The sequence below is a fragment of the Ciconia boyciana genome, chromosome 1 (genome assembly GCF_034638445.1).
Source record: "Ciconia boyciana chromosome 1, ASM3463844v1, whole genome shotgun sequence".
Lineage (NCBI taxonomy): Eukaryota > Metazoa > Chordata > Aves > Ciconiiformes > Ciconiidae > Ciconia > Ciconia boyciana.
The window spans coordinates 187153455-187173118 of NC_132934.1; the positions used below are offsets into that span (position 1 = coordinate 187153455).

At 44.2% G+C, this 19664-nt stretch overlaps 1 long non-coding RNA gene across 1 annotated transcript; it reads right to left on the reverse strand.

Moving 5' to 3' along the window:
- Nucleotides 1-3267: 3267 nt before the first annotated feature.
- On the reverse strand, nt 3268-7630 carry LOC140648400 (uncharacterized). Its single transcript, XR_012041199.1, has 3 exons — nt 7397-7630; nt 7182-7316; nt 3268-6354 (listed from the first exon to the last, which is right to left on the reverse strand). It is a non-coding gene; the product is annotated as an uncharacterized lncRNA (long non-coding RNA).
- Nucleotides 7631-19664: the final 12034 nt, after the last annotated feature.

Below are 19664 nucleotides of genomic sequence, written 5' to 3' on the forward strand. Positions count from 1 at the left end.
TGAAACAGCACTGTGCCTATCGGCACCCCTCACCTGCCCTGGCTTGCTGGGTGGAGGATGAAGGCAGAGGAAGAAAGGTCAAAAAGATCAGATTAACAACATAGAGGCAGCCCCACATAACTTCATTTAGGAAAACAGCTGCCTTTTTTCCTGTGTGGTCTGAGCAATATTGAAAGCAAGGACCAAAGCGCTTGCATGCCGTGGTGCTGGTATGAAAGCAGCAACTGGCTGCAAAAGCCTCGCTTGCACAGGGATCCCGGTGCAAGAGTTGGAGACAGACAGGCAGCTGCGTCCACCCCAAGGCTCCCCTGCCCTCCTCATGCTCCAGCTCTCCATGGGGAAGGCGTGGACTCACCTCCCACACCCAAGCAGCTCACTGGCGATGGCACATTTGTCCTTTCTGCCCTCATATCCTGCATCTCAAGGGCTTCCTCCCAGCTGAAAATAGAGGGCGAGGGAATGACCTACCTGTCTGTCCAAAATTACTTGTGAGAGGAAAAGCCCTTTGTGTGTACCGTGGTTTTTTAGGATTTCTTTGCATTTGTGTTGCTACCATGACTGGAGGCCCCATTTGAGGCTATATTAAGGGCTGTGCCAGCACTTCATAAAAAGGTGGACACACCTGAGGACCCTCCCAGGAGTTAATGACAAATGGTATAAATTGATGAGAGCATAGACAGCATGTCTAATAAACACACTAAAATGAACACTTGCTTTTTGGCAGGGGTTTAGTGTAAATAAAGGAAGAATTGGTTATCTCTGATTTCTGCACAGTCATTGTTTCTTTCACGTATCACAACTGAGAAGGCAATTTGAGATGGGAGGAAAAGCTCATTTCTAATATTGTGGCTGAAACCCAGCAGTAATAGTAGAAATGTATTTTCTGTCTTAAATTTTCAGGTTAGGACTTGCTATCTTTTCAGAAGTCCAATGCAAGTCATTGGGCTCACCTGGAATTGCACAATCACGGGATAATTTAGGTTGAAAGTGACCTCACCAGGTCATCTAGTCCAACCCGCTGCTCAAAGCAGCACCAGCTACATCACAAAATCATAGAATCATAGAATCGTTTAGGTTGGAAAAGACCTAAGATTTCTCAGATCGGGTTGCTCACAGCTGTGTCCAGTCCAGTTCTGAGTATCTCCAAAGGTGGAGATACCACAGCTTCTCTGGGACACCTATGCCAATATCTTACCACCCTCAGAATGATTTGGTTTTTCCTGACATATAGTCAGAATGTAACATGTTGCAGCATGTCCTCTTCCTGGTTTTGTGCAGCTCTGAGAAGAAAGCCTTCTCTATACCTTCCCCTTAGGTAGTTGTAGTCAACCATAACAGTCATTTCCCCTCAACAAATCTCAGCCTTTTCTCACATGCCATGTGCTCCAGCCCCCTGACCATCTTGGTTGCCCTTCCTTGGGCTCACTCTCGTATGTCCAAAACTGGAGACAATACTCTAGATGTGGTCTTGCCAGGTTCTGAACAGAGGGTAGTGATCACTACCGCTGACCTGCTGGCTATGCTTTTGTTGACAGAGCCCAGTATGTGGCTGCCCCTCTTTGCAGAAAGGGCACACTGTTGGCTCATATTCAACCTGCTCTCCAAAAAATCAACCAAATCCTTCTCTGCAAAGTTGCTTTCTATCCAGTTGACCCCCAGCCTATACTGGTGCATAGTTACTCTGTCCCAGATGCAGCACTTTGGTTTTAGCTTCGTTGAAGTTTGTGGTTCTTGTCAGCTTGTTTCTCCAGCTTGTTGTTCTCCTTCCAAATAGTAGCCCTGCTCTCCAGCTTATCAACTGCTGTCCCTAATTTGGTGTCATCCATGAATTTGCTGAGAGTGCACTCTGTCCTATCATTCAGGTCATCGATAAAGGCACTAAACAGTGCTATCTAGCCCAGAGGGGCACCATTGTTCCGTGACCTGGCTGCCAGCTGGACTTTGTACTGCTCTTCACAAGCCTTTGAACCCAAAGGTCCAGCCAAATTTTAGCCCACCTTATTGTCCACTTATGCAGTCAATATCTGACCGATTTGGCTGTAAGGATACTATAGTAGACTGTGTCAAAAGTGTTCCGAAAGCCAACACCTGCTGTTCTCCCATTGTCTGCTGAGCCAATCATCTCATCATAGAAGAAAACCAGGTGGGTGAGGCATGATCTGCCCTTGGTAAATCTGTGCTGGCTGTTCCGAATCACCCTCTTGTCCCTTGTGTGCCTGGAAATGTTCTCCATAACCTTTCCGGGGACTGAAAGGAGAGACCTACTGGCTTGTAACTCCCTGGATCCTCCGCTTTGACTTTCTTCAGGAACACATTTGTGACATTTGCCTTTTTCCAGTCATGAGGAACCTCTCCTGATTACCATGACCTCTCAAAGATGATAGGGAATAGACTTGCAGTGACATTGGCCACCTCGCTCAGCCCCATCCGATGAATCACATCTTGTATGGACTTGTGCATGTCTGATTGACTTAGGTGTTCCCCCTTGCTGATGGTCCTGCTGCCACAACTTTGCCACCTTTGTTAACTCCATAGGCTAAAACCAGCAACTGCTGCCTGCCCACCCTACAGCTGTATTAGCAGGCCATTAAAATCAATGGGATTCCTTTGTTTGCTTTCACATTGTTTGGACAAAACTTCGTGGCTTACAAGTTTTTTGACGTCTAATCAGGAGTGAAAGTTCAATTATAGGTAGCAGTGGGGACTGTTTGAGTTTTTGCCTCCCGAAACTACTCTATGGCCCAGTGTTCATTTTTTGTTAACTGATGTCCCAACCTTTTTTTTCCCAGCAAAAGCCAGAAAACAGATTAAATACCTTAGAACCAGGGGATGCAAAATACATTCAACTCCTGGCTGAGTAAGGAGCCTCTTTGTCAGCTCCAGGCCTTCTATCATGTCATTCAGATGCTCTGTGGAAGTGTCCACAACCTTCATTGTCCTCTCACCCTGAAGATCAAATAATTCTGATGCCAATATGCTGGTTTTGAATTACTGTGGGATGAAGACTGGAGACCAGAAGCAAGTGGCAGCTAAAAGCAGAGGTATACGTGGGAGAAGAAATTAGTTGTGAGTTGTTAGCAAACACACATGAGATCACTTTCAATGTTCAAAAGAATACATGTTACTTTCTTCAGAGTGGAAGTGAGATTGAACAGTTCTTAAATCCATACAGGACAGGACTCAGTAACACCATATGGTCTTGATTAAAATTATTTTATACTGTAACAAAAGCAAAACCATCCCACTGAAAGGAGGCCTTGGACCACTTATCTGAGTGCTGCTGAGGGAGTGAGAAACCTGAATGTGATTTCCTGACCCACCATAGTGCGAGTCACTTTGTCAAGATACCTTATCTGTGTACTTTAATAGCTTTGAGAATGTGGACTTTCATTTCTTCATCTGTAAAATTATGATGTTGGTAATAACACCTCTGTGTTGTGAACTACTTGGATACTGTGCTACTGGTAATCCCATCAATACCATAATATAAATTAAATAGAAATGAAATTGCCTTACTGCAAAATGCTTTATCCTAGTCTAAATGTAGCCCTGAAGATCAATAGCTATTTTTGCTCATTTTTAATGTACAATTTCCTATTCTTTAGCTGTTTTTTTTTCCCTTCTTCCAGTAAATACTGCCAGAAGGGCCACACCTTAGAACCAGTCTCTTTAACTATAAGGAAAACAGGACTTATCCTGCCAGTCCCTGACTTTTTCCACTTTAAGAAGAACTACTCTGACTGTATAAGTGTAAAATAATGCAGCTTTTTGATACATGCCAGTGAAATATTACATTAATTTATATCACAGCTCAATGTCCTGACTGTATTTTACTATCAGGAGCATAAGTCTTTGTTCTGAAAATGAATTTCCAAAATTATAGCCACAATATTGTTGGCCATGGTTGGCTATTAGCCGTGACCATTGCTGGGCTTTTGAACAGGATGGGAACTATGCCAGGGAAGTAATTATTCCAAGTAAAGAAGAACTCGACTGCTTAGAAGAACAATTCCTATTGTAAAACTGCATCTATTATTTCTATGCTGCTATAATAACGTAATGCAAAAGCAATGGCGTGAATAGTGGACCAGTGGTCAGAACATCTGGCTTCTGTTCCTGGGTGTGGTGTCCCTTTCTTCGGCTCTAGCATGGGCGATCACTGTCAGCTTGTCTCCTTGGAGGGATGTTTTTTAATTAGCTGTGGGTGATGTTCTTGATGATGTGTGGAATCAGTGCTGAGGTAGTTAATAAAAAACAGCCTTTTTTTCTCTTCTTGAGGCCTGTTTCAGTCTTTGCAAAACCAAAGATCAATCTTGAAGCGTGGTTTGTGACCAAACAAAGTTCAAAAATTGCTTGATTAGACAAGTTTGAGAGTTATTTCTGTTATTAGAAGGGGGTTCTGAAGCCACTCCCAAACCTAATCCACTCCTAATATGGGGCTCCGTGCTTCTGAGTGAAGCATGCCAAGATTAATAGGCATTATAAGGTCTATTTTTTATTCTCAGTCATTACTTCAGTGTAAACAGATTGCAGTGCTTTGCATGGGGAGGAGCATGAGCTTCAAGAGCTGGTGAGCCATCAGAGATGGTAATTGGAGTTTCTGGCTGTGGATAGAGACACACACGCAAATCCCCACTGCAAATAGAGTATAGCCTAAGCTGCAAATATGAATGTCATTGCTCCGTGCTCATTTTCATTTCTAGTCAGTAAAATAATTCACTATGTCAATAGCACACGGGAGGCATGGATGCTAATTTACATTCCTTTGTAAAGGGTTTCAGATGATTATACTTCCCTCACAGCCAATCCTATGCTAATGAGAACTCTCTGATTCCAAAACACTGCCAGGATTAATGTTCGTGGACTCTGCACCAGGGTAAATGACCTGTGGCATAGCTTTAATTAAGGAAGACGGCCACATAATTAGAATAACAACGGCTTACTATCAATTTCTGCAGCAAGTCTCAGCCCCCGGGTGATACGTCATTTGTGTGCACCGCCTGCATGTGGGTGGACTACTACATGAAAGGCCCAGAAAGGAAAGCTTTGTCATTTCTAAATGGATATTACATAAACTGCACCCTTTGTAGAATCCCTGAAGCAGCAGTTGCAGCTTATTATTGCAAGAAGAGGAACAGAAACCAGCATTGCACAACACAGACCTGAGGAGAGATTCGTAGGAACCGATCCCTGCTCTTTTGGCTTGCCTTTTCAAGCAGATATAGTAAAAGATTTGGTGATGTTTCAGCCTAGGAGCTGGCAGCTCTGTGGAGAGCAGAGTACATGTCAAAATATCTGGGTGCCTGGCCCCACTCCCCTCCTCCATACTTCATATGGTATGTTTTGCAGTGACAGAGTCTACCCTAGCTATTTTAGGCTGTTTTTACTTGCCAACTATAAAAATTCCTGTGTCAGCAGGGAGCTGGTTAGAAAAATAAGTCACCATTACCCATTAACCATTGTGCTTTCCAGATAAAGCTTTGTATGAGGGTGATTGGCTCTCAACAGCCTGGTACTGAAGAAATTGGATGTGGACTCATCTCTGGCAGTGACTAGCTTCCTTTTGTGTGTTTGCATGGCACCATAGTCAGATAAAGGCCTGCTTTTCAAACATAGCCTGTGGACTCAAATTCTTTTACAACATTGATTCTTTAAAACTGCCTTTTAGAACCACCCCCAAGCCCCAGATCTGGTCCTATAGTAGCTCTTGTGGGCCTTTGCTGTCACCTAAGCTCTCCTGACATGTCATGACTAGAGCCTCCTGCCAGCTCCTGTCCCCAGTGACCCCAGACAACTCTACTGGTCTTCTGACCCTCACCCATCATCTCAGAATATGTCTCTTTCACTGCCTCGACAGCCTGCCCAGCTATCCCATACAGTCACGAAGCAGAAGGAACCTTCAGGGGTCATCTAATCTTATCCCACGGCAGCATCCACAATGATGGCAGATGTCTAACTTGCTCAGAGAAAACATTATCTGCAGTCTTCCTAGAAAGTCTCTTCCAATGCTTCACTGTCCTTGCAATTAGAAAGTTTTTTCCTCATGTTTCAATGAAATCTTCATTGCTGCAGGTTAAATCTTGTCCTATCTAACACGAATACTGGAAGGAAGATTAATTCCTTTGTTATCTGCAGCAATCTTTCATGTGCTTGAAAATGGTTATCATGTCCCTTCTCAGATGTTTGGTCATTCTCTTTGTTCTCCTTGATGTCTCTACAATTGATTTGTATCTTTTCTAAAGTGGACTCTATCTGCTTTTGTTGCTTTTTGTTGCTTTCAGCTTCAAGTTTCCCTGGATCTTAGAATTCCTTTTTTTTTTTTTTTCTGTCTATGCGCACAGGAGCTTGTAGACCCTACAGAAATAAAAATAAAATGCTGTTATAATTATAGCATGTAACAGTAACAAGGACAAAAATAATTATAGCAGTATCTTAGCTGTATAATAACACTTCAGTGAATAAGGTGGTACAGAGATAAATGAAAGCAGTCAGGCTTTTCATATGCTATCCAGATGAGTTGCCTCATTGTCAGGGCTTCGAACCTTAAAAAATAACATTTCAGAGATCTGGTTACAACATGACACAAGACTGACTGATGTTCTAATTAGTCTGGTGGACAACAGACTTGTTCCTACAGAACAGGAAGCTAATTATTTCTGCTTATAATAAACTCTTCAGATTTCACTATTAACATCTGCTCTTTAGCATTGGCACAAGCACAACACACAGACAATGAATAATTATGTTAACACCCCAATGTTACCAGAAGCGGGGTTTTATTCTAAAGTAAGACTTCATTAGTCAACACTGTAATAAAGAACAGAGTTAAGTGCAGTAAACTCAGTTATGAGTTGTGTAACTGTGATTGCTTCATACAGAAATTCAGGGAGCCTCTAGTTGGTTTTCCCGATCCTCTGTGACTGGGATAGTGTTTCTGCATGAGTAGGACAGGTCTTCACTACAGAGCCAGCCCAAACTCTCAATTTCTTCTTGGCTTCTCTGTCTACCTAGCATAGTAGATACTACTACCATGTAGTAGTATGTAGGTAGTATATACATACTACTGCCTACCTAGTAGAAGACAAAACTTTGCTACGAGCATGGCAATATCAGTGATATAGGCTGACAAATAAGTTTTTCCTAAATGATGTATTATATTATATGAGCTGCCTAGTACTTACTACCCTGTGTCAGGCGGTTACTCCAAGGCAGAGTCAGCAGTTTCATGATCTCAGTCTTGAGTGCAGTGCTGAGTAAGAGAAAGGATACGGAAAAGTACCACAGGTGGCAGTGCACCCATCCCCTTGCCTGTATGTCTGTAATAGAAATTAAGATTAATTTACGTGACTAGGCATGAGTTAGAGACAGAGCTCTACTTTGGCTTAGTTGAACTCACCTCCTTTTCAGATCACTTGGGTGATGATAGCTCTGCTTTTTCTCTCCCACAAAGGACAGACGAATTCTCCCCCGATTGCCTGGGCAGTACTCCTACAGGAGTGATTTCCAATTGTTTAGACCAGCAGGTCACCAGTAGCCTTCAAACTTTCCATGGGTCTGTGGCCTATCCAATAGGAAAATTAATAATATTTACTATTTAACATCACTCAGCAGATCAGTTACATGCCTTACGGGCTATGTGCCATCTGCTCAGTTTGTGAGCCAGCACCCCTAACCTCTCAGGACAAAAATCTGTGGGATGTGCCTTGCGCACACATGTGCAAGTACAAAAGCAGTGAGGATAACAGAGGGAAGGCTGTTTGCCACAGCCATGCTCACCCCTGCATCAGGTTATATCAGGTGTGAGCAGCTGCTCCCCTGGTTAAGTGGGAGATAAAAACATGTGTGCACTGTTGATAAAGGGGAAGGGAAGGGAAGGGAAGGGAAGGGAAGGGAAGGGAAGGGAAGGGAAGGGAAGGGAAGGGAAGGGAAGGGAAGGGAAGGGAAGGGAAGGGAAGGAAAGGAAAGGAAAGGAAAGGAAAGGAAAGGAAAGGAAAGGAAAGGAAAGGAAAGGAAAGGAAAGGAAAGGCAAGGAAGGGAAGGGAAGGGAAGGGAAGGGAAGGGAAGGGAAGGGAAGGGAAGGGAAGGGAAGGGAAGGGAAGGGAAGGGAAGGGAAGGGAAGGAAAAGGGAAGGAAAAGGGAAGGAAAGGGAAGGAAAGGAAAGGAAAGGAAAGGAAAGGAAAGGAAAGGAAAGGAAAGGAAAGGAAAGGAAAGGAAAGGAAAGGAAAGGAAAGGAAAGGAAAGGAAAGGAAAGGAAAGGAAAGGAAAGGAAAGGAAAGGAAAGGAAAGGAAAGGAAAGGAAAGGAAAGGAAAGGAAAGGGGCATTCAAGGATTTTCAGTTGTTTGTGTACTTCTCCTTATGCCAGCGCAAGCTGCCCTTCCCAAACTGAAGTTTGAGGTTTTCTTTATTGGGCTGTGTGTGCCTGTACCTCTCTTCTCTATGGGATTCCCCACCTTTCATCTCTGCGTCTTCCTTGCTTCAGGCCATATGTGTGACTAACCCGTCCTTCCAGCTCAGATATGTTAAACATGACTCCTCCCTGAAACCATCAGCTGCAGTCCTCAGACCTGCCAGGTCCTGTGTGTTTTAGCATGAAGCTCCCACCTGGCTCCCTCCCTATCCACCTTTGCTTAATGCATTTGTAATGCAGAGCAGTGGTGTCTCTCCCACCCCAGGATGTGCCATGCAGCTATAGCTGGTCAGATCTGCTGATCTGCTGACAGCTGAGGTACATAAGGCAGGTCACCCAGGCACTGCTCCGTTGTCCCGATTGCACCCTCTTCCAAGGAGCCCTCTTAGGGTGCATATGATCTGCCAGGAGCATCTGGAGCTCCTCACCATCCTGTGACCCAGTATGCCAGCAGGAGGAGATGGGCTGCGATGCCATCTCAGCTTGCTGAAATTCAGATATGTGACAAGTCAGACTTTGGGGTAGGTTGAGGGGCAAGCACATTCAGCCTCTTTGGTAGGCAGAGTTCACTGCCCCTGCAGTGCTTCTGGGCAGTGATAGCAATGCGGATGGGGACTTAGGCGGGATATCCAAGTGTGGATCTCATTTATAGACACATGACCCTGCCAGCAGGCTCCTTTAGTGCTAATTTGTGGTGCAGGGTAGGTGATGTTCAAGGGATTATCTAAAAAGTGTCACTTAGTGAAAGAAGCTGTCTAATAAAGTAAAAATTATCTTATCTTCACTGGGATACTTTATAGGAGATGGCATTTATTGGAGGCTCACTGTAGGTCTATCAAATGTTTTACCTCTTGAGGATTAGAGAAAAATCACCACAGGTGAAAGACACAAAAATTTCAGTTTGTCTCAGCCTGCAGAAATCTTTCACAATAGATCAGGTGAACGATGGCTTGGAAGTGCCTGTTTCTTTCCATTGACTGTAAAGGGAGCTTAGTCTGACTGGCTCACATGTGTACGTCAGAAGTTAAATAAGCTGTATCCCACACTAAAAGCACAATAACCAAACCTAAATCTAGGATATGGATGTCTCTATGTCTCCCACTGCTGAATGAAGTGATATGGTCCTTGTGCTGTGGGGCATGTCTATAAATACAGATTCATTTTCCAGTACTGTATTTTTAATCTGCTCTGTATTAGAGATCCATACCCCCTCATTCCTCCATCTCCAGATTCCCTGGGTTGACATGGACCACTGTAGCAGGGACCTGCTCTTCCTTCTCTCTGACCTCATGTGAAAGCAGAAGGTCCTCGTACATGGCAGACACATTTTCCAAGCAGGTGACTCACTCAGCCCCAAGCCAACCAGCCAGAGGACCCTTGTTTTGCTCAGTTCCACAAGAACTTGCTGTGGTGAGGGAAGGCATCAAGGAAAACAAGTTCATGGCACCCATTTCAGGGATACTCAAACTAAATGAAAAAGCCCAAATGCCATAAAAGTCTTGCTCATTTGTACACTTTAGAGCCAGGACAATGTCTGTTTGAACACATTTGTGGTGTGTTTGCTGTTGGCTTCTGTTCTCAGGTCCCCGCGGAGTCCGGCCATTCGCTCCAGCGCAGGCTGGTGTTAAATGTCACTGGCTCTTGAGGGGAATGTTTCACCCTCACTTTGTGCTGGGGTGGACGACTGCCATGGAGGAAGAAAGGGCCCCTTGGACTATTGCATTGTTCCCGTGGTTGACTCTGCTCTCTGCCAGAGGAACAAAACACTGGGCTGTGCTTGTACGTACAAAGTGAACTGACTGACCCCCACCACGATGAGACATCTTTGTGTTTCCCAAAGCTTGGAAGATATTCTTTACTCTGAATCAGGGAAGATTTTGGTCTAATGCAATTGCTTCGTGGGAAGCAGCAAAGCAAGACGAGGAATATACATTACTGAAGGAGGAGGATAAACTATGCTAGTTGTCGTGGTTTAGCCCCAGCCGGGAACTAAGCACCACGCAGCCCCTCGCTCACTCCCGCCCGGTGGGATGAGGGAGAGAATCAGAAGAGCAAAAGTAAGAAAACTCAAGGGTTGAGATAAAAACAGTTTAATAGGTAAAGCAAAAGCCGTGCACGCAAGCAAAGTGAAGCAAGGAATTAATTCACTACTTCCCATGGGCAGGCAGGTGTTCAGCCATCTCCAGGAAAGCAGGGCTCCATCAGCGTAATGGTGACTTGGGAAGGCAAACTCCATCACTCCAAATGTCCCCTCCTTCCTTCTTCTTCCCCAGCTTTCTATACTGAGCATGACATCATATGGTATGGAATAGCCCTTTGGTCAGTTTGGATCAACTATCCTGGCTGTGTCCCCTCCCAGCTTCTTCCGCACCTGGCAGAGCATGGGGAGCTGAAAAGTCCTTGACTAGTGCAGCAACAACTAAAACATCTCTGTATTATCAATGCTGTTTTCAGCACAAATCCAAAACATAGCCCCATACCAGCCACTATAAAGAAAATTAACTCTATCTCAGCTGAAACCAGGACAGTATCCACCCCTTATTCCATACCATTTACGTCATGCTCAGGTCTCACACTATCCAATACATTCTCATTACCCACCATCACCCTTCCCGTCCTTTGATATAATACACACATATAATTCCCTTAGTCTATGGACCACCCCTACAAAATATTTGTAAAATGTCCATAAATGTCCACAAAATGTCCACTGAGTTCATTTAGTCTGTGACTTTGGGCTTCATCTCTTATGGTTGTTACTCAGGACAGGAGAGGTGGTGTGTTTCTTGGAGTTATTGGGCACCAAAGCCAGATCTGGTCAGGTCACTGCTGCACTTGCACTGCTTCTTGTAAGGCTTCTCCTCCATTGGTTCAGGTGGTTCCTGCTATAGTAATTCCTATAACATGCAACTCAAATCATGGGTTACAACAATTTAAAGGTATTTCCATTACAATCTCCACCCCTGGTCCCTTTGCACCAGGATATAGGGTTTAACATTGCAATGAACTCCTCCCCTTGCCCCTGCTCCAGCTTGGACTTATCCACAGAATGTAGTCCCTTCAGAAGTAAACTTGCTCCAACATGGCCTCATGCACAGCCACAGATGCTTTGAGGTGTACCTGCTGCAGCATGGACTTCATCCACAGCCACAGATGCTTCAAGGTGCACCTTATCCAGCATGGACTTATCCTTGGGCCACAATGCCTTCAGAGGTATACCTGCTGCGGCACAGACATAACCATGGCCACAGACGTTTCAAGATGTACCCGTTCTGGCATGGGCTTATCCATGGGCACAGACGCTTTGGGGTGTCCTGCTCCCGCGTGGGCTCAACCACAGGTCACAGTCCCTTCGACTCGAGTTCACACCAGAGTCCCAGCCTGTCCAGTACAGCAGCACAGAAACAGCAGCGATGCCCTGGCCATCTGCCAGCCCAGGCACATGGCCACTGCTGTTATCAGAATGTTCCCAGGCACAGCAGAGTAAGATGATAAGCAGCACCGCAGCACAGCAAGCAGCGAAAGCAAAAAGCAGCCACTAACGAGCCCTAGACTCTAATATACAGTAAGGCAAGCAAGCCCCATTGCAAGCACAGAAGCCTGCTGATTAATAGCTAAACAGCAATAACAGCTATAAATTTGATCTAGCACATTCCAATCAAATCTGTCATTATCTCGAACCCTTTGAGCCCCATGTTGGGTGCCAAAAAGGACTGTCGTGGTTTAGCCCCAGCCGGCAACTAAGCCCCACACAGCCGCTTGCTCACTCCCCCCCGGTGGGATGGGGGAGAGAATCAGAAGAGCAAAAGTAAGAAAACTCAAGGGTTGAGATAAAAACAGTTTAATAGGGAAAGCAAAAGCCGTGCATGCAAGCAAAGCAAAGCAAGGAATTCATTCACTCCTTCCCATGGGCAGGCAGGTGCTCAGCCATCTCCAGGAAAGCAGGGCTCCATCACGCGTAACCGTGACTTGGGAAGACAAACGCCATCACTCCAAATGTCCCCCCCTTCCTTCTTCTTCCCCAGCTTTATATACCGAGCATGACATCATATGGTATGGAATAGCCCTTTGGTCAGTTGGGGTCAGCTGTCCCAGCTGTGTCCCCTCCCAGCTTCTTCTGCACCTGGCAGAGCATGGGAAGCTGAAAAGTCCTTGACTGGTGCAGCAACAACTAAAACATCTCTGTATTATCAATGCTGTTTTCAGCACAAATCCAAAACATAGCTCCACAGCAGCCACTATAAAGAAAATTAACTCTATCCCAGCTGAAACCAGGACACTAGTATAGATTGTGTTTGCCCCTGATTTCACTGATTCACAACAAGATGAATTACCTACCACGTCAGTAAGAAAATCACTCTCTCTTTCCCTGAAAAAGTTAACCTGATATTATGCTATGTGTGTATCAGGATCTGTGCCAAGATAGCATTGGAGAGGAATGTTGGACTATGTGATTTGTGAATCAGCATTTGGTACCTGGTGCCTTGTTTAAAACAGGTGCTTTTTAGGAAACTTATCTATGTCTATATTTTCTTCTACCCACAAATAGAAAAAGACAGTGGAAAAAAAAGGATAAGACAACATCAATCATTAGGAACACCAAAAACCTAAAAATAAGCAGCTGGAACTGATCCTTGTACCTAGTCCCTAACTGTCACTATTCTGCCATTGCCCAAAGACACCATTTCAACCATCCAATCCAGAGAAATGTGGTGGGAAGAGTTTTGGGGTTTTTTTCTTCACAAGGTAAGTGAAGTGGCCTCACTTGTGCAGGTGGTGGTCAGGAATAAAAGCCCCTGTGAAACGGCAGCCAGCGTAGGCTGTTCTGAGGATGTGTGCTCTTGCTCTGAGATGGAGCCAGGCAAAAACCTTTCTTTCTCAGTGGCTCCTTTTCTCTCAGCTGAACTGGCAGTGATATGAATGATAAGGCAGGACCAAACTGGAGATAAACTGGATGGAGTTTTTTTCTAGTTTCTGTCATTGCCAAGATGTTTGAACATCTTTTGCCATGCATTTTATCATGTAGAATAGCGCAAAGGATTCTGAAAACAGGTAAGAACTCTGTCAAACCAGAATGGTATTTTTTCTCTCTCATTCACTCTGAAATAAATCAGTCCACACAGAAACAGGGCAACAAAGAAGCAGTCCCACTTTCTAAAAGTGTTATTTTCTCTCCTTTATCTTGAATTGGAGTTGAATGAGAAACAATTGTGCTGCCTTTCAGGATGGCAAGAGTGCTGGTGGGTGGCTAGCCTGCAGTCTAGCACCCTCCTGGCTTTTCTCTTTCCTTGAAACAGGATACAGTGCCAAAGTCATCTCTGTTTGAAGAACAAAGGACAGGATGATAAGCAATTTATGTTATGAGTACTTTTGCAATGCTTTCTCATCCCAGTTCCCGACATCCCCACATGACTCATTCTGCCTTCCTGCTGTGAGTGCTACTGGTCCTACATGCGAAATTAAACTCTGGAAAGCATTTCACAGCAAGAGGGGTTTGCTCTTTGACTTCAAGCTCTTCCTTTTGTTAGGAGGCATGTGTTTAGTTTGTGTTTAAAGGCTAACTGGTTTCACTTGCTAAACCTGCTCTTATTTATAAGCAAAGCTGCTCTTGCAAAATATGAATCATCAAAGTCAGAGACTGAAAGGGTAGATGAGGTTACCCACTCCACCGCTTTGCCAGGGCAAGCTTGTACACAGCTGTCTATTCTGTGTCCGGTGTAGTAAACGTTTGAAGCAATAGGATATCCAGCACTTCTTTGGGAGACTTTTGGCTGAAGAAGCAAATGATGACTTCTGTCACATTTCTCCTAGTTTCTCCTTTTCAGATCCTGCAGCATCTGTATATACAAAACTTAATATTGAGTTAGTATAAATATGAAGCGTGCAAAGAGGAGAAAACAAATGGCTCAACAAGCCGCAGGCACTGTGTTAGGTGTAATGAAATGGATGAAAAGTCTGTTTTTTTCTGGAATCTACACTAACCTCTTATCCACTTAGACCTCCTTGTCATTCTTCCATCTGCAGCATTCACTGTAGTTTGTTAAAATTAAATCAGGCTTTTTGTTCCTGTGGTCTATCCATGAGGTTTTTTTCCTTCTCCTCTTAAATCAAATCTAACAGAGAACTCATTTTACTTGTACTCAGATCAAGTTCTCCTTTAGAAAAGACTGTCCATTTTTCAGTACCACTAATGTGGGTGTCAATTTACTTCTGTCCTGCTCTGCTTCGGATGCATTGGATTCCCTCTCTTTCAATACAGCTGATCTCATCTCCTCCTCTTCCCTGCTTGAGGCATCTGGGAGCAATTGGAATGAGTTTATACTCCTCTTTGGTTTCACACTTTTGCCTCATTTTCTGATGTTGGCTAGACGGACAGAGAGTTTTGTATTTTCTTTTCTAGAGCCCTTAGCACGCTGACAGCCTCAATTTTTGTGTGTGCTGTTGGTGTGATTTAGGAGTTTTGTATTTTTCCCCCGTTAGCTGTCAGTGTCAATCTTTTCCCCACGCCAGAAATGTTCCCTTCCTCCTATGACATTAGCTGTAATATATGTCACAGTTTGCATATTGTTTAGAACTGCGTTACAGCTTCATTCTCACTTGCTATGAAAACTCAGTTATCGCATTTGGCTTTATGACTTGATTGAGCCAAGCTCTTATGTGTAGATATAGATTTAAATACATGGTTACATTTAGATAAAACAAATGGTCTTAAACATACGTTTGAATATACAGGTAAAGAAGCTTTGCAGAATTGAGCCTATACACTGTAGTGACAATAAATTGTTTAAAACACAGGACCATGAGCCTCATTTCTATTTTTGCTCATCCCAAGGCCCTTTCACAAAACCAGGTCACTGCAAATTAGAATTTGCAATCCTTCATTTTAGCTTGAGCATAATCAAAAGACTCAGAACAATAAAATCAACCTCAGACATCCTGGGCAATAGAGATGTACAAAGAAGCATTGGTGAGGCAACACCAGGTGGAGTTTATTAAACTGTGACTTCTTATTGAGCTCTGGAGCAATTAGATGCTCTCAGCAGAGTGGCAGGGCTGGAGGGGTTTTTTTAGCTGATTTTTTTCCCTGTGCTGTTTATTAAATCATAAATCTACTGACAGGGATCATAGAAACCTGTACAGCTTTCACCACATTCAGTGCATCTTGGTTTGCAAGGGAAGGTCACCAATGGCTCTTAGATGCAGATTTGCATTGTACAGGAATATGTGTTATTAAATGTAGTCTGAGAGCCTACAGTAACTTAACTACAGAAATACATATATGCAGTAAATATATGCAAGCATATATGCAAGTCTCATAATGCTTTGAGAGAGCCAGTCTGTATCCTTCTGTTCTGTTGATGTATGAGAAATGTAACTCATATTTAAAAAAGGCTGATGTGTCCATTTTTGGCCATGCTGGATTCCATAGCATCCTGCAGACATAGATGGATTAGTGTTTGATCTTATTCTGTTTTCTAGGTGGCACTGGCAATCTGTGCTATAAATTCATGTGGTGCCTGGAGGGTCTCTTTCATTTTATTCATTTGAGTTTCCCACTAGCAGTTCTGGTTCAAGCTACAAACCTGCAAAGCAAACCAATTTGTAACCTAGACAAATTGCAGAACTGACATCCCACAAAAGGAGCCCAGGAGGTGGTGAACATATTCTGAAGCCCTGAAATTAAAAGAAGAGCAAAGAAAGAAAACAGGCTTAAAAAACATGTAAAAATGTTTAATTTCTTTTAGTGCTATCTTAAAGCGGAACCATCCCACAGCTAAAATAAAACTATTAGAAACAATTAGTCCGACAACAGGGTATACCATTTATCTGCAACTGTTTAGGGTTAGAAGCACTGCCTCTGTCTGCTTTGTAACAGATAGGGACAGAACCATGTTATTCATTGGGAGATTGTCTATATGTATGTATATAAGTACATACATGCATACACATATGTATGTGTATGAGTGGAAATGGATGTGTGTGTATGCATGAGTTTTTAAGTGTACATGACTCAGGTATGTCCTGACATGTATGTTTATATATCTAAGTCAAGTAAAATAAATTTGTGTGTGCACACATGTGTATATGAAATCCAAATATATAATTGTATATGTCCTCTTACTCTCCCTGTGGACATTTCTGTGCTTATTTTCCAAGATACAGTGTCAGTTAAAATGATAAGAGTTGCCTCCTCTTCTCTTGAAAGTAGGAGCAATAGCTCGATGCTGGCTTTGATACCCTATGACAAATGTGGTGGTGTATCTCTGGAGGAAGCACTCCAAATGCTGGAGTATGCAATAAAGAACAAGTAAAGATACCACCATCCTTAGTCACGCACTTACATACTAAAACTGTGTCTACGTCTGTAAAACAAGAAGCCCAGCAAAGTACCATCCAATCAACCCATCCAATGTACCACCAACTGGTGGCAACTCAGAGCAGACATAGCTCTCTCTCCATCCTCCACTGTGCCTGTACAGCTGGATAAACAAAACAAAAGCTGTGTAACATAAATGCTGCTCCCGTCAGTACTGCCACCCTGGGTAGTTGCCCAGACCAACTTAGTTCTGCCTGGAGGACTTCCCAGCCTTCCAAAGGTGCAAGCGCTTCTCAAAATCGCCCTTCTCTGCATTGTCCTTGCATTCACAGGGTGAGGAGGTCCAGAAAGAGCACACTCCTAGCCCCATCTTCACGCTCATTAGTCAAGACGTATTTGCCAGGCTTACTCAATTGTACAGGAGAGAGCTGGGTCAGAAGCTGATAGCAACATTACCAGGGAGTTTCAGAGCATCTATTCAATCAAAGGTTTACACCTGAGTTTGCAGGGCTTCAGGAACTGGGGGAATTGTTCTCTAAACATCAACTAGCTTTTTGTCACAACACTTAGCTGGAAATACAGCAACAGCGCAGATGCAACCAGGATCTATCAAAGGATTAGCAATAGCTTACACACAGCCTCAAACTCCCTGTGCAAGTACAAGCCCTGGCTGCAGGAGATAACACTAGCAATATTTTTCATTTTAAAATGGCCTTGGTGGTGTGACAGAAATTCTTACTGGTAGATAGTGCTGGTGTGTGATGTACTTTCTGACATTACTAGTGGGAACTGGATGGGCAAAAGGGCCACCCATTTTGAAGCACTGCCATTAATCTCCCAACTGTAAGCACCCATCTAATATTTTATCTCTCAGCTGGAGTTGCTCTGTAAGGGCAAACTCACTCCTGGAATCGTTCAGCTTGGCTCAGCTCCATTCAGATTCTGGACGAGCATGAGCATATTGGAAGGAGCATCTTATTGATATAATAATTCAACAAAAGAGGATTTTCTCCTGTGACAAACTAGGCTGCAGGATAAGCTAAATAGTGTATTTAAAAAACCAGAGCCAGAGGAAAGCAAGCCAGTCAGGTGAAAGTCTCAAACTCTTGAATGTAAATCAAGTCTCAGAAGGCGAGGAGAAATATTGACAGAGCTGGAATCTGCGAGGGATGGTCATTATGGTAATTGTGTGGCTAAGAGATGGATGGATAGCTGCATACTGGAACGACCTATTTCCACTAAATACCCTTTCCTAACACTGGGACAAAGTCCATTAACATCAACGGAAAATTTCCTATTAACACAATGAGCCTCAGAACAGGCTTATCATTACTAGCTATAGACAAGAATTAAACTTGTAAAGAGTTGGTACAGTTGTCTACAGTGATGTAAATAGGTACATGAAACCAGACATCCCGAGAGTCTGAAGAACCGTCAATTCTTTGCAATGGTTCTGTCTCCCATTAGAAATGAGTTTCATTTCATCAAATATCCTTTGGAGAGGTAACCCCAGGGGTCTGTTTAATCAGGTCTCATGAGTTTCTAGGGAAGATGAAACTACATGGGAGACAGAAGAGTCTTGCAGCTGGTTTCTAAGACATAACCCAGAGGATCAACTCTGCTGAATGCTAGCAGGGCTCAATACCTCTCCGTTCTGGATTTTGGGGCTGTGCAGCAAGCTGCTCCATTGCCATGGGACTGAAGGTGGGCAGAAGTGAGAAGGGCAGTCCCAGTTCCTTCCCAGTAAAAGTTCAGCCCATCTTTATTTTCAATTATTCCATCAACCTTCTTTGCCCTTTTGGCGGCCCTGCTTTCTGGAAATGAAAACGGAAGCTGCTGTCTCTTTTCAGCCAGGCCATTGGTGGCTCTCAATAAACAGTCCCTTCTACCAGTGCCAAATATCGTAAGAAAGGGCTATTGTGAAAGAGCTAGTCAAGGTGAGATCAGACGCCCTGGCTTAATTGCTGCTCCGGCTTTGCAAAGGCTCTCCCTACAATTGCAAGACTTGTTTTTAAAGCAGGAGAGTAGCTAGGAGGAAGAACTCTCCAGCTCATTTTCAGGAAACAGATGGAGGACTGCGCTCATACTGTAGTCCTTGATAAATTGTACAGGATACTGCTGAATGCTCATTTTGTGGACTGCATTAGCCTTGACAGATCGCTCTTTCCAACAGATGATAAGGCAGAGTTTTGCATCCCTGCTCTGCTTTGCTAGATCACTTCCTCAGGAGGGGGAGAAGCCCAGGAGAGCTGGCAGCAAGATCCTGACGGCCAGGGAGTTCCCGCAGCTGCCGTGCACACCACCGCACAGGTGCCCAGGGCTGCACAGCTTCCCCGCACTGAAGCAAGCCCAAGGGCAGGCACTTCTTCTCCTTGCAGCAAGGGCCAGATGGGGTCTGTAGTGCACGTCACCCCCATCCTCAGCCAGGCGGTTTCTTCCTGTGGTTTTGGAGGGCGATTATATCTTTTATCATAATAGAGGGTGGAGACACTTTTCAGATAGACAGGAAGTTGTTGTTCTCTAGGTTGGATAAGAGGCCCAAATTACATTCGGGCCCCTGTAGACAGTATCAGTGCAAAGGGACAAGACAGCACCTGCCCCAAAGAGTTTATGGTATTTGTGATGGTTAGAGGCTGGGTGGAAGAAAGGCTGTGCTGCTCCCTGCAAGCAGAGGCACAAAGATCTGCTGGGACCCTCGCACTCAACGTTTCTTTTAATCAGAAACTTGAACCGGGAAGTGGAGAGAGGGAGAAGGATGTGGGGGCTTGCACCCCATCTGGAAGTGGTGCACAGCTGGGGCACACCTGGCCTGGGGAACCAGAAGCCCTCCTAGGTCCTCCCTCTTCTACAGAAACAGCCAGAGGATGAGGGAGCTGCCTCAGAGGGCTAGACCTGACCCAGCTGGCCACGGCCACTTAGTGGTACCCAGCCCTTGTACT